Consider the following 15,523-nt stretch of genomic DNA (forward strand, 5'->3'; position numbering starts at 1 on the left):
TTCTGGGGAGCTCAGAAGTAATCACATCTGGTTTGATTAGCTTCACATTTCCATTTACGACGTCCCCGCCCAGAGAGGGCAGGAAAGCTCTCCAAGGTCACGCAGCAAGGACTAGGGATGCGCGCCCGGCTTCTCCCCCTCCCCTGTCCCCAGCTCCGTGCCCCGAGCCACCCCGAGGCTGAGCGCGGGCTCCGGTGTGTGTGGGCGGGAGGCCAGGGAGCGGGGCGTCTCTAATTGAAATGCTGGCCGCGCGGCTCGTCGGCAATGGGCACCAGGCGGTGCGCGGGGCGGAGCGCGGCCGGGCGGGGCGCCAGGTGCGGAGCGGACAGCGGCGGCCGCGCGCCACGTGGGAGCAGGCGGGGCCCGCGGATCCCCGGGAACCCCGCGCCGCGTGCCTCCCGGTAATGAGCCCCCGGGGCCGAGGTGCGCTTCCCCCGCTGCTCACACGGCAGCCTCGTGGCACCAAAGGAAACGGGTCCTTTTTTTTCTTCCGTGCCTGACAGCTCATTAGAAGAATTAATTTACTCCAGCGTTTGCAGTTTAAAGGACATTATTTACCGGTTAATTGTTGTTATTACAAAACGTTAAATATCATTATTTGTTTCCCAGGCCCTGACAGCCTCTCTGACAGGAATTTATTAGGTGAGATGGTATCAGCGGTGGGCGCCCCTGTGCGGGGCAAGGGGAGGCGGTACGTTTGCCCCTGGGCCTGGAGCTCGGCGCGGAGCAGGCACGTGGAAGGGCAGAAAGTGAGGGGCTGCCCTCTGGCCCACCCTGGGACAAGCGGCCGGTGGCTCCTCCTCGCCCCGCATCTCTGCCTGCTGTGTGGGGGCGGTTGGTGGCAGGCGGGGGACAGCACTCAGGTAGAGTAGCAGTTTGGGGGGCAGGATGGCAGTTGCCAGAATGAGCCCCGGACTTTGAGTCTTGCCCTTAAAAGGCTACCCCCATTCCCAAACATAGGTATCCAGGCCACTTTCTTGAAATTCGGAGAATTTAAGAGCCGGAAAGGAGGTGAGTGGTCAGCTGGTGTTCCTGTCCCAGGTGCAAAGGGTCTATGGATTTGAGTTTGACCTGGTCACCAGACTTCACCTAAAAATCTAGATTTCTGGCTTGTCTGGAAAAATAAGATCTTGCCACACTTAACCCACAATGACCAGCTGGCAGAGAGGGGCAGCACCATTCAGGGGACGCACCTGTTACCCGACTGCACAATCTTCCACCCTTTGCTTCCCTCCCCACACTGAGTTCCTGTGTAGGTATCTGAGTCTTCAGCTGCTGATCTGATCTAATGATCACGTGTAGATGAAGGAGCTGAGTCCGGAGCAGTTAAGTCTCTGGTGGCCAGGAGCCCAGCTCAGCCCACTTTTTACCACACCAGGCCGCCCCCGCAGCTCGCTGCCCCTATCTCCTCTGCGTCTGGTCTGGAGTGAGTCGGGGCAGGGAGCTCAGGGCTTAGGGCAGCCTCTGGGCCAGGAGTGAGACTGCTTAGTGAGAATTTATAAGAATCCTGGGCCCCCAAATTGCATTTATTTGTTTATTCGGGAAATAGTTTCTGAGGACCTACTATGTGACATATGAAACTGATTTGGATACAAATCTTGCCCTCAAGGAATTCGGTCTGGTGAGACTGTGTGTGAAACGGGCATCCAATGACAGTCCCGGGAGATATATGAGTGGAGAGGGTGGGGGAGCCCAGAGGAGGAAGGGGTGACTGGTAGCCCTGGAGGGGGGGGACCCGGGGAGGAGACTTTCCAGGGGAGGGAATGAATACTTCATGGAGCATGTTCTAGGCTGGGCGTGCTGCTTGTGTCCTCATACACAGACACATGTCATCTCCTATACCTCTCATAACATGGTCGATTAAAACTGTCATCGGTTGATAAATAGTGGTTATCCCAGGCCTCAGAGAGCCCCCACCCTGCTATCTACATCCTCCCCCACAGCGGATGCCTGGAAGCTGCTCCAGCTTTGGGGACCCTCTGCTCTGACTAGCCAGCCACCTTGCTGTAGGGTCTGTCAACCACCACCCACATGTCACAGCCAGTCTCCGGGGCAAGGCGGATTATCCTTGTGGGGTACCCAAGTTAGGAACCCAAGGCAGGACCTGGGGGCTGATGAAGCAGACGGGCCCTGGGCAGGAGGGACGGCAGACTCTTGTCTGAGACCCAACACCCAGCCCCGGGAAACATGGATCTTTTGGGGCAGACTTCAAACAATGGCCCTTCAGACAGGTCTTGGGCCCCGTCCTTTCCTGCCCAGGCACCTGATGGCAGCAGGTAGCCTCAAGGAAAATTAGGAGAACTAAAAGGAGATGAAAAATACTTTGATAAAGTATGAAAACGAGCTCAACTGATCCATTACTGTTGCTGTGCTGTAAATTATTACAGTTATTTCTGGCTGGCAGCCTGGTTTATTTTAGACCCTACCTCATTTCTTCCAGGTTATGGGCCCTAATTCCTTGCCTGGTGAGTCAGAAAGAGACTAGCGTTACTGGAGTGGATCCGGAGCAGATTCAGAACCTGTTACTACAGCTTGAAGGATTTCACAGATTCCCGGGATATCAGGGCATGCTGCCCTTTGAAGGTCTTCTCCACCAGCCCCCTTATTTTATTTTATGGCCATATTAAATTTTAAAAAATTTTATTCATTTTTTGAATAGGTAATCCGTGTCCAAGGTACAAAATTCAAAAGACATAAAAGCGTACCTGGCAAACGGTCTCTTCTCACTCCTCAGAGGCAGCCCCGGTATCAATTCCTTGTGTTTTACTATATTTTAAAATAGCATTGTTTCTCTTTTCTGTCCCTGTAGAAAACACAGTAAATCCTGCAGAAGAAAGTAAAAACCATATACAGTGCCACTCTTTAAGGTTGAATACTGTGGACATTTTGGTGTATGAGCAGCGAGACTTTTCTTTTTGCCTGGATGCATCTCTAGTTACCAACTGGCATAACCTGAATTTATTATTTGTTTATATTAAATGCGATTCTTTAAAATAACGGTCTGAGAGGATACATGCTAAACTGGTAATAACGAGTACTTTGAGGGGAGGAATGGGACTGGGTTAGGATTAAGGAGGGGGAGAGTGTGCTTTACCTCTATTATTTGACATTTTTTTTTAGAATGAAAATATATCTGTATATTATTTCCCCCATATTGCAGAATCTCGTTGTAAATGACTGCATCAGAAGGCACTATTGGGAGGGTGGGAGGATGGGTTAGCCTGGTGGTGGGTATTGAGGAGGGCACATTCTGCATGGAGCACTGGGTGTTATGCATAAACAATGAATCATGGAACACTTCATCTAAAACTAATGATGTAATGTATGGGGATTAACATAAGAATAAAAAAATTAAAAAAAAAAAAAGAATAGAGAAAAAAAAAAAAGGCAACTATTTAGCCAATCCTTTATGATTGTGGTGTTAAGATGTTTGCAGGATCCGGGGCACCTCGGTGGCTCAGTTGGTTGGGCGTCTGCCTTCAGCTGGGGTCATGATCTCAGGGTGCTGGGATCGAGCCCCACGTCCGTCGGGCTCCCTCTCCCTCTGTCCCTCCCCCTGCTTGTGCTCTCTCTCTCTCTAAAATAAATAAACAAAATCTTTAAAAAAAAAAAAACCCAATGTTTGCAGGTTTTGCCATTATCAACAAAGCTGGGATGGACATTTTTGTACAGTTTTGCACACTTGTCCAGTGTTTCCTTGGAGCACTTTTTAAGAGATGGAATTGCTGGGTTAAAGGGAATGTACACTCTAAGGCTTTTTGATACATCATGTCAAAATCCTTCCTTTTGGGCTGTTCTAATCTCTCCTTCCACCAGCAATGCCCGCTCTCTATTCCCACCATTGTACAAGTGGGAGGTTTGTGAGACAGTGGGACAAAAGCATGGGAGGCTGGAATGGTTTCTTCTCCGGGTGAGGTTTAAGAAGGCGGCAGTATGTAATTTGGGGAAGCTTGCCCTGGTGCCTCAGAACCCTGGGATGCTGGCAGGAGCCCACAGGGGACCTCAGTGGCCAAAGGGAAAAAGGAAGAGGAGCAAGGAAATAATATAGAACCCTCAGGGGCCTCCACTTGTCCCAATCCCGAGGCCTAAGGGTTCTGTCTGGATCCAGATCCTTCCTCCGGGCATCCAACTATAGGGTGAGTGCAACCCCGCCATCCACAGTGCGACTTAGAGCGAATGGCATGGGGGAGATGCCTTCTCTGAGAGCTCTTCCAGCCTGTGAGAGTTACATACCTCAAGTTCAAGTGGCACATGGAGGACCTTCCAGGGTCAAGGTCTCCATCTCCTGCCTCCCGAGTGTCACAGTTACCCTTTGATTCCAAGTGTTTGTCGTGCCCAATTCCGTGGGTCTCACCTGCAGCCTTCGTACCCTTGGATTCTCTGGCAAGTTGACCTACTCATCTGGAAAGCTTCAAGAGGAAAAAGAAGGACTGGAGGCAGACCTACTGATTTAATATTGAAAAGATGGCATTCTGAAGGTGCCCCCTCCTCTCTGGAGCCCAGCATCTCCACAGTGGCTGAGGGTTCCTCTTAATGGGGCGACGAGAGAAAACCCAAGATTGCATCTCCTTGGTGAGATGAATAATACATTTGAAGCATCTCACAAACTGTGTTTGATCTGCCTAAAGCTTCAGCGGTTAACGTATTTCTCTTTATCCCTAGCAAGGCAGGGCTGGGAACTGTCAACATTTTCCTTTCTGCCTAATTTGTGCCTTCTCCATCAAGAGAAAAGCAGGGGCGAGGGAAGGGAAGGAGGCAGGGAAGGAGGGAGACACACTCCCTGAACAATTCACTGAGCCACAGTGCTGGGGGTGCTCCTACCGCCTGGGAACCTCGGGGGATCACCAGGTCAGGGAAGGGGAGGGAGGCCCTGGGGTGAGGGGCTGTGTGGCGGGTGCTAGGGCTCTCTGGGGCCTGTCTGCAGGACTGCGTGCCCCTAAGATGTTGATCCCCGGGAGGGCCCATCTCCAGTGTTTCTGGTGGGAGGCCAGAGGTGGGAAGCTGAGGCTTGGAGCTGCCAAGCACGGAAGATGTTCCCGTCCTCCCATGGGTGGTTAATGGCGTTAAGCGCCGCCTCTGACTGAGCTCAGGGGCCGGGTGCTACCCATGTTTAACCAACAGGCATTCGGTGCCCTTCATGTTGCTCTGAGGGGTGACCTTAAGTTCTAAGGATCTCCTCCAAGGTCCCACAGCTAGTCCATGTCGGGCTGTCTGGCCCAAAAGTTCATGTTCTTAACCACAGTGCTGTTCTCCTTCTTGACTCGTCTCCGATACTTTGCCGAACCGATCTCCTGTTGTGGAGGGGCGACAGAGAAGTAGCTAACCTCTCACCATGCCTCAGCTCCCTCAGGTATAAAACGGAGATGTTAACAATCGTACCAACCTCACAGGATTGTGGTGAGGATTAAGTAAGTCGATACCCTCAGGTTCGCAGAGCCTAGAGCCATAGAAAGCACCATGTGCGTTTGCTCTTATTCCCAGTTTATTTTACTCCACGGTCAAGTTGCAACCACCCCCCTCCCACTGACTTTGAACCATCCTCCCACTTGGGACTGCCTATCTCTGTCCCAATCCACCTTCTATGTCCAGCCGGCGTGGGGGACTCCCCACGCCCCCTTCTGACAGGTTCCGGCAGACCTTGCCGATTTCCATGGCTCTTTTCTCTTCTGTGGTGGCCGGTAGAGGGAACGCCCATCCCCTAGGTCACCCACGGCACACTTTTGCTGGAGGCAGAGCACAGAGAGAGAAGTCTTCCCTGGGAGGACGCGGAACAGATCGTCCCCACTGGGTAAGGAACAAGGGATGGAAGAGCAAGAGAGATTTTTCCTAATAACTGACAACGTGTCTCCACCCTGAGCCATTCATTCCCGTACTTTCACAGGCTCCTCCTCCCCACGGGGAAGCTATTCAGCGTGTCCACGCTCAAGCCCTCCAACTGCAGTGTGACCTGGGATTTATGCAGAAAAGCAACGAGACACCTCTGAATTCCCAAGTGTGGAACAGAAGGAAGGCGTCTGCCAAAGCCAGTACCCAAACCAGATTTTGGAGAGGACCTCCTCAAAGCCTGGGTGGTGACAGGGGGTTCCTGGGGAAGCGAGACCTCTCCCCACAACGCAAGGCAGGCCCAGTGGACCCTAGCAGCCTGGCCTGTGTGCCTGCCCTGTGCCCCCAGAGCCCTTCTGTTCAGGCCTGGTGTCCTATGGAGGTGGCATTCTGCTCAGCAGCTCAGAGCACAGACGGGAGGGCGGGCATTGCCGAGAATCGATTTGCGGGAGCAGCGGGGGCTTTCTCTTCCTCCTTACTTCTCTAGTCTCTGATCTCCCGTCCTTCCTCTGCAGTCCCATTTTTCTCCTCCTTCTTCCCTTGATCTCTCCCTCTTTCTCTCCCTTCAGCCAAATCACAGCAGCTCCCTAGAAGAGGGGTGGGGAGCGGCAATCCTTTGTCCTCCTGCTCCTTCTAACTGGGTGGGGCTCGCTGCCCAAGGTGCCAGCCTCCTGCCCCAGTCCTGAGGGGCAGGTTTGGCCATGGTGAAAGGACACACGCATGCACGCACACACGCACGCACGCACATGCACGCTCAAAAAGCAAGAGCTGAAACAGGGAGAGCAACCAGGGAAGAGAAGGAGAGGTGAAGACAGAAAGACGGAGACGAGATTCAGAGCAACAGAAAGCCAGGGAAAGAGACAGGGAGAGTCAGAGACAACGAAAAAAGAGAATTCAGCAAATTAAAAATTTTACAACCATCCAGCAAGTCTGCAAAAATGATCTTCCCTGCGGTCTTTCATTTATCTCGTTATCTGACTCCTAATGTGCTTTTTCCCCCTTTCTTTTCTCACCACACTTGGTGCAAAATCTTATTAGCTTTTTTTTTTTTCTGGCAGGGGCTTCATATAGTCTTTTTCATTACATTTCTTAATAAAAGCAATCACTAGGAAGGCATGGCTGGAGGATTAAAAAGCCACCTCAGCAGCTGCCTGGCCAGCAGAGCCATGACTTGCTCTAGCCTGGTTCACGCTGCCAGGGCAGCCGGCCAGCCCCTGTGGCCTAGGTCAGCCACCCAGGCTGTGCTGTGGAGTATTCCAGGGCAGGGAGAGTGGCTTCGCAGCTGCAGGTGCACGAGGTTATAGGAAATGTCAGAACGAAAGACCTGGAGGTGTAGCTCCTCCCTGGGGCAGCTTCAGAGCAGGAGTGAAGGCTGCCTGCCTGACCCCCCAGGGCTCTGGTTTTGATCCAGAGAGAAGAATATTTGAGGCCTCTCTCTTTGGGCCTTGGCCCACCCCATAGCACATTCTTTTGAATAACATCAGTGATGTCAAATCCTCACCTTTTGAGAATAGATTTGATTTATCCACGCTTTTTTAAAACAGATTTTATTTATTTGAGAAAGAGAGAATGAGAGAGAGAGAGAGCATGAGAGGGGGGAGGGTCAGAGGGAGAAGCAGACTCCCTGCCGAGCAGGGAGCCCGATGCGGGACTCGATCCAGGGACTCCAGGATCACGACCTGAGCCGAAGGCAGTCGCTTAACCAACTGAGCCACCCAGGCGCCCTCTCCACACTTTTTAAAAAAATTTCTGATAGTAAAATTCACATAACTTGGGGGGCCTGGGGGACCCAGTCGGTTAAGTGTCTGCCTTCAGCTCAGGTCATGATCTTAGGGTCCTGGAATCGAGTTCTGCGTCGGGCTCCCTGCTCGGAGGGGAGCCTGCTTCTCCCCCTGCCCCTCCCCCAGCTTGTTCTCACTCTCTCAAATAAATAAATAAAATATTTTTTGAAAATTCACATAACTTAAAATTTACCATTTTAACCATTTTTGAAGCGTACAATTCATGGCTAAGTGAATTCCCCCTTTTTTTTAATTTATTTTTTATTTTTTTAATTTTTTTTTTAAAGATTTTTATTTATTTATTTGACAGAGAGAGAGAGAGCACAAGCAGGGGAGTGGCAGGCAGAGGCAGAGGGAGAAGCAGGCTCCCCGCAGAGCAGGGGAAGCCCAATGTGGGACTCGATCCCAGGACCCTGGGATCATGACCTGAGCTGAAGGCAGTCGCTTTACCAACTGAGCCACCCAGGCGCACCCCCCTTTTTTTTTTTTTTTAAGATTTTATTTATTTGAGAGGGAGAGAGAGCATGAGTGAGGGGGAGGGGCGGGGAGGGGCGGAGGGAGAGGGAGAAGCAGACTCCCCGCTGAGCAGGGAGCCAGATCCCAGGGCTCGATCCCAAGACCCCTGGACCATGACCCAAGCTGAAGGCAGACACCCAACTGACTGAGCCACCCACGCGCCCCCTAAGTACATTCACATTGTTGTGTAAACGCTACCAACAGCCATCTCTAGAACTTTTTCATTTCCAAACTGAAACTGTTCCATTAAGCACTAACTCCCATTCCTGCCTCTCCCAGCCCCTGGTGACCAGCAACCTGTTTTCTGTCTCTGTGAACTTGACTGTCTAGGTACCTCGTATATGTGGAATCCTGCAGTATTTGTCCTTTTCGTGACCGGCTTATTTCACTCAGCATAATGTTTTCTTTTTTTTTTTTTTTAAAGATTTTATTTATTTATTTATTTGAGAGAGAGAGAGAAACAGCATGAGAGGGGATAGGGTCAGAGGGAGAAGCAGGCTCCCCGCCGAGCCGGGAGCCTGATGCGGGACTCGATTCCGGGACTCCAGGATCATGACCTGAGCCGAAGGCAGTCGCTTAACCAACTGAGCCACCCAGGCGCCCCAGCATAACGTTTTCAAGGTTCACCCGTGTTGTAGCCTGTATCAGAATTTCCTACCTTTTTAAGGCTGAATGATATTCCATTGTATAAATATACCACATTTTGCTTGCTCCACACTTTGTTTTTTTTTTTAAACAAAAACACTTCTATCCGTATAAGGAAAGTGAAAAGAAGCGAGAACCCACCCAGATAGCCATCACATCAATCTAAGGGTTCCTCTCCCTTTTGTGTGTTTCTTTCTTATGCTAATAATTATATCTCCACCCCCTCATTGAATAATCCTGTCCTCCCCGGGTGGGTTCAAACCGCGCCGCTGAGCTAACCTCACGACAGAGGGCATAGTGCTTGGAAAGGGCCGAAAGTTACCAGGACACAGGCTTGATAAACAAGTTAGGGCAAAGGAAGGAACCTCTGTAAAGTAATAAGACATTTTATTGCCCAGGTTATAAGCTGGCCCTGAAGTGGATGATTTTGGCCACACACTGAGTGACACTGGGTTAACTACAAAACCTCTCAGGGGGGTGACTTTGAAGAGAACAGTAGTCATTTGGAAATATTTGGCTTATGTTTTAAAATAAAGGTACAAAACAATCAAATTCAAAGTGACGTTTCAATGTCTTGTTGCTTTGGGGATCGCCGGAGGTGCTCGGCTAGGACTGTTGGAATGGGTCCCAACCAGTGTTTCTCGAAGACCAGAGAGCATCACGGATTTAGAAGACATGCAAGAAGAGGCATCATTGCCGAAGTGTGTGCATCAGTATCTACAACAGTACCACGGGCGGGACCAGAACCGCTCCCAGCACGGAGACTTCCATCTCAGCCGCTGGTTCGGTTAATAACGGCAATGCCTTGGATCTCTGTGGTCCTTTGGGAAGCTTTTACCTTTCATTTCTTGCCACTCCCCTCCAGACTCTCTTGCTCTCAGTCTCTGCCAGTCTCCGCCCCTGGCCCAGATCCTGGAAGATAGCAGATTTTGCTCAGGGAGAGTAGACACGCAGAGGTGACAAAGACAACCTCACGGATCCCCTTTCCTCCCCTCTATCTGGTGTCAGAGCCCCTGAAACAGACCACGGATTTCACTACTTTTCCTCTCTCTATGTGAACTAAGGCGTTTATTTTCCATGTGGTCTTAAAAACTGGATCTTTTCCTTATGCACTCACTCTCACACACACACACACACGCACACACACCCCCTCTCTGTTTCCACTAGTATCAGCCTAGAAAAGATCACCCCTTTCTCTTCCTGAGAAGCTGCCCCCTCCCTTCTATCAGTGCTCCAGGGGGCTTTTATTTTCTTTTATTCTCAGCTCTCTATCAATCAAGGGGAGGGGGAGACACTTTATCTGAACCCTTAGTGAGCAACAGCCGCAACCAGCAGCTGCTAGGGCAGTGGGAACTTCATTTCCGGCGCTGACGTTTATAAATGTGGCACAGAAACCAGTAGGGACCGAAATAAATCAAACAGCTTTTCCAGAGGTCCCTAGGGGCTGCTTTAGAATTTCTTTCCTTTGGGGGTCATGTTCCTTCTCTTTCTTTGCAGGGGAGGGGTGGGAAATGCTGTGATTTGCAACATGGAACGAGCCACCTTCTTGCTCCTTTGTAAAAACACTGAGCCCGGGACCCAGGATGCTCTGCGTGAGAGCATTGGGTCCGTCTCTGGATGCGGAGAAAGGCTTGGGGCTTGAAGTCCTGGGTGGGCGTTAGAATGCTGGCCCTGTCACTTACTAGCTGTCAGTTTCCTCATCTGCAAAATGGGGCTAAGAATGCCTGCCTTGCCCACCTCCCAGGGCTGCCATGCAGATTGAATGAGATGTCTATAAAGTGAGTGCCCCAAAGCTTTTGATGAGCTCATGCGATGTGGTGAGGGTTCGTAAGGGGCAATGATAAGGACCAGGGTTGTCCAGGAAGCTTTTGGGATGGGCTCCGGGCAGACCTTCCCCAGCCCATTCCACAAACCTTGGCTGTTTCCTTTCCTTTCAGAATTCTGGGCAAGGAGCACGGATAGTCTGTTCCAAACACAGCTGGACTTTTCCCAATGTGTTTTCTAAGCCTTCCTTCTTCTGCCCGTCTAAATACTGAGAAAATAAAGGTGGACACCTATGATAGGGAGAGAGAAGGAGTGAGGGGCGGGGGTGGAGAAACACTGAGAGAGAGGGAGAGAGAGAGACAAAGAGAGGGCTGCCAAGGACGAAGGCAGGAAGAGGGGAGTGTCTGGTTAATACCGTGCAACTGCGAGCTCGCACGGACCCTTCCAAAGTTCTGTACAAGAACTTGCTCAGTGAGATGAGACCCGGGGGCGGGCTCCACTATCTCACCCCTTTTATATTCCCTACATATCCAGATGCTGCACACCACCTTTCACCTGTTTTGGGGTCTTTCTGTGGATTTGGATCCTATCCAGGCCAAATCTTGGCTGTGGCTGGGCGCTTCGGTGCAGGCAGGAGGCTGACGATGCCCTGAGCCCCCTCAGGACAGCAATTACCTGTACAGCGTTTTCTTCCAAGTCTCTTTCTGTAACAAGATTCCACCCAGCTTCACTCCCCAGAGGCAACTTGTGTTGCCAATTTCTTGCTATACTTAGAGAGAGAAAACTTATTTTCTTTAAATATTTGTTCAACACTTTATTTAAATAGGTTAGGTACTGCAAAGAAGAAGGATGAACAGAAGACCACGCATCTCTCTTGTTCTCAGCAATGCAGCCTTGGTGGGCAAGTGCATGCCCCAGTCTTTAAACAAAAGCTATACATAAGCAGGACCCACTTTCAGCTGAAGACAGTTAACCTTGGAGGTCACAGCCTATACATGCCTCTTACCAAAATAGTCCTCCTTTCAAACAAGTACAGGGATTCCCTAAAAGCCACCTGAGCAGCAAAATTCTCTTCTATCATATTCCAATTCATGATGATGCTTTAGGGTCACATGTATTCTGGTCCTTCAGCCAAAGTTTGGCCAGTCCACTCCTAAATCTGGTTCTTATGGTAGCTATTATGAAATTCTCACTCTTGCTGCCCTCTGAGGGAGGTGGTCATTCTTTTTTTGTTTTTGTTTTTGTTTTTAAGATTTTGTTTTTTTAAGTAATCTTTACGCCCAACGTGGGGCTTGAACTCACCACCCGGAGATCAAGAGTCACATGTTCTGACTGAGTCAGTCAGGTGCCCTGGGAGGTGGTCATTCTTGTTGACAATTGCCACTTTGTTTTCACTCTTTGTATCTGGGGCCGAGGGAACAGGGGAATGTAAATGAAGGACATATTGTTGAGTGGATGTATGCTGGGTCCCAGTAATTTGATTGCAACTGAGGTTGGAAGTCTGGTAATGTAGACTGAATTATTTGGACTGACCTCACAGTAAAATCAACTAGAAGTGCTAGATAAAATATAAAAAAAAGGGCGCCTGGGTGGCTCAGTCGTTAAGCATCTGCCTTCGGCTCAGGTCATGATCCCAGGGTCCTGGGATCGAGTCCCACATCAGGGGTCCCTGCTCTGCAGGGAGCCTGCTTCTCTTCTGCCTCTGCTTCCCTCCCTCTCTCTCTGTCTCTCATGAATAAATGAATAAAATCTTTTAAAAATTTTAAAAAATAAATTTAAGAATATCTTAAAAGCTTCAAAGAGTTGATAAAATACCAAGGAATCAACAGGCCAACGTGGAAGAGAAAACCAAAGCATAGAAACCAATTTTCCCTGAAAAAGCATCTGTCAATCCTAGCAAATCTGAACTTTCATTTTGAACACTTGGGAGAATGAGCGGGCTAGAAATCCATGCTCAGTGCCTGCACATGGTGGGGAGTCTAATAGAACATCCTCCCCTCAATACATCGAGATCCCAAAGGACTCCTGCCTGATCCAGAGAACCTCAGACCTGGGACTCTGTTTAGATAGCTCAGGACTGGTGGTGCCCCTAGTGTTTGGCAGAAGTCAGCACGGTCCTCTCCAGAGGAAAGCCCCTTCGTATTCATATTATTCCTATATATGTGGAATACATACAATAAATTAATGTGTAATAAATAATTTGTTCAAGTGCAGATATTTACATGTAATAAGAAATTATGTAAAGGGACAAAATAGACTTTAAAAACTCCAAATACAAATTCTTTTTTTAAAATTTTTATTTATTTATTTATGTAGGTATGTATTTATTTATTTATTTTTAAAGATTTTATTTATTTGAGAGAGAGAGTGAGTGAGAGAGACAACACAAGCAGGGGCAGAGGGAGAGGGAGAAGCAGACTCCTCTGCTGAGCAGGAAGCCCGATGCGACACTTGATCCCGGGACCCTGGGATCATGACCTGAGCAGAAGGCAGATGCTCAACAAACTGAGCCACCCAGGAACGCCCCCCACAATACAAATTCTTTTTTTCTTTTTTAAGATCTTGTTTATTTATTTGTCAGAGAGAGAATGAGCAGGGGGAGCATCAGTCAGAGGGAGAAGCAGGTTCCCCACTGAGTAAGGAGCCTGATGCGGGACTCGATCCCAGGACCCTGGGATCATGACCTGAGCCAAAGGCAGACATTTAACCAACTGGGCCACCCAGGCATCCCTACAAATACTTAAAATTCAAAAAATAATAGTAACTGCAATTAAAATTCAACTCATTACTTTAAAAGCAGCTGAGATGCAGAACAGAGAATTGGCAAAGTGGAAGATAATAGTGAGAAATTACCCAGTATGCAGCATGGAGAGACAAAAAGGGGAGAAGGATGGAGAAAATAGTAGATACAGTGGCTAGAGCCCTAGTATATGTTTAATTAGCATCTCAGAAAAACTGAAAAGAAAAATAGAGCAGAAACAAATATTTGAGAAGAGAAATGGCTGAGAGCCTTCCAGAAGTGATAGAAGACACTAATCTACAGATTCCAGAGGCCAGTGAATCCCAAGCATGAATGTCCTGTCTAAACCAGCAGTCGTATGAGAGAGGAGGGAGGGATACAGCTCAGAATTGTGGCTTTGATGCCTGAGATTCTCTGCTCCCTTAGGCTCACCTCCCTCTTCCACTACCTCAAGCCCTCTCCCCCCAGCCAGGCCCTGGTACCCTACCACTTCTCCGCAAAGGCCCTCCCTCAGACCTCTCTTTCTCTCTTGTCCTCAAGGAAAGGAAGGAGGCCCAGGGCAGAAACAGAAAAAAGAACAGAAGAATAAGAACCAGAAAAAAATCAGAGTAAGAGAGATAAGCCTTACAGGTATTATGACTCAGGAGATGGGCCAGACTGGCTTTGGGGGTCAGCCTGGAGGCAACAAATGGAAGATGGGGATTGAAGATGACGTAGGAGTTGCTAGCCAGGATTCCGCTTCTCTTCCTTTTCCTCCTCTCCCTCAGGCTTCCCTCTGATTCTCTGCCTCCGTGACCCTACGTTTGGCAGTATCATGTCAGGAGGACCTGAGCTCCCATATCCATCTACATTCCCTAACAAACAGCAACATCAATAGTCAGGCTGCAGAGGTCGGAGAAGGAAAGACCATATCCCCTTGAAAACTGGAGAATACCAGAGCACTGAATCCCTGGAGTTGGTCTTCCTGCATGCTACTGAAGTTTGGTTGCTATTTGTCACCTGTTAAGCCAGCCCGATCTAGTGAAAGCCACCTGACTTTTCCTGCCCCTAGTTCTCACACCTCCCTGCAAATCCCGATCCCGGAGTATCCTGATAGCTAGGCTATGAAGCATGGGAAAGTGGGAGAAGAGCCTCCCGACAGATGATTCATATACTCTTTCCATCCCAGATATACCCTCACCTCCCCAAGGGGCAGCACTGGGACACCGATTCCCAGCACTCTTTGATTTGCCATTTTTCCCAATGTCTGCTGAGCTCTCCAAAAGCCTAGTGATGGGAAAAGACCCGCCCAGATGCACATAGGTGTAAAGAGACCTACTTAATGAACACCTGATTATATCTTAGAGCACCACAGTTAGATGAGTGTGCATATGTGCACACAGATTTGTGTAGAGCTGGGATAGAAAGACTTTGAGACAAGATTAAGAAGATTCCAGTATTCGATTTTTGTCCAACATCTTAGCGAGGCTAAGGCAGGGGTGGCCGCTACTCTCCAAGCTTCTCAGTGCTGCCCAGGGATGACAAGAAGAAAGATCCTGGAGAGTTGGCCAAAAAAGACAAAGATCCAGAGAACAAATCTGGGGGCAAGACCAGAGAGAAGAAGTGGTCTAAAGGCATAGTTGAGGACAAGCTCGGTAACCTGGTCTCATTTGACAAAGCGACATATGACAAACTCTGTAAGGAAGTTCCCAACTATAAACTTGTAATTCCAGCTGTTGTTTTCGAGAGACTGAAGATTCTGGGTTCCCTGGCCAGCGCAGCCCTTCAGGAGCTCCTCAGTAAAGGACTTATTAAACCGGTTTTATAGCCTAGAGCTCAAGTCATTTATACCAGAAACACCAAGGGAAGAGATACCCAGCTGCTGGTGATGATGCATGAACAGATCCCACCAACTGTATATTTTGGAAAATAAAACTATTAAGTCCAAGAAGAAGAAGAAGAAAAAGGAGGAGGAGGAGAGGAAGAAGAGGAAGAAGAAGAAAAGGAAGAAGGAGAAGGAGAAGAAGAAGATGATGATTCCAGTGTTCATCTTCAGGAAAGTTTTCCCTTAAGACAATGAAAATGTCTCCTCCCTCATTTTTACTGCATTTCCTTTTGTCCTAGTGAGGTGTGAGGTGGCTGTTCCCTTCCCAAGCTACATGGTGATTTAATTTTTTCTCAGAGGTTTCAGCCCCAATTCCCAGGACTTTCCTTATTGTCTTTCCTCCCCTGGAGACTGCCTAAAAATGGAACTCTTGTCTCTTGAGGGAGTGGG

General features: G+C 49.1%; 1 pseudogene; it reads left to right on the top strand.

Annotated features, from left to right (window-relative positions):
- The first annotated feature begins 239 nt into the window (after positions 1 to 239).
- On the top strand, positions 240 to 15,147 carry LOC102730358 (small ribosomal subunit protein eS25 pseudogene; annotated as a pseudogene).
- The last annotated feature ends 376 nt before the right edge of the window (positions 15,148 to 15,523 follow it).

The sequence above is a fragment of the Leptonychotes weddellii genome, chromosome 15 (genome assembly GCF_054177405.1).
Source record: "Leptonychotes weddellii isolate Sample4059 chromosome 15, ASM5417740v2, whole genome shotgun sequence".
NCBI classification, from domain to species: Eukaryota; Metazoa; Chordata; class Mammalia; order Carnivora; family Phocidae; genus Leptonychotes; species Leptonychotes weddellii.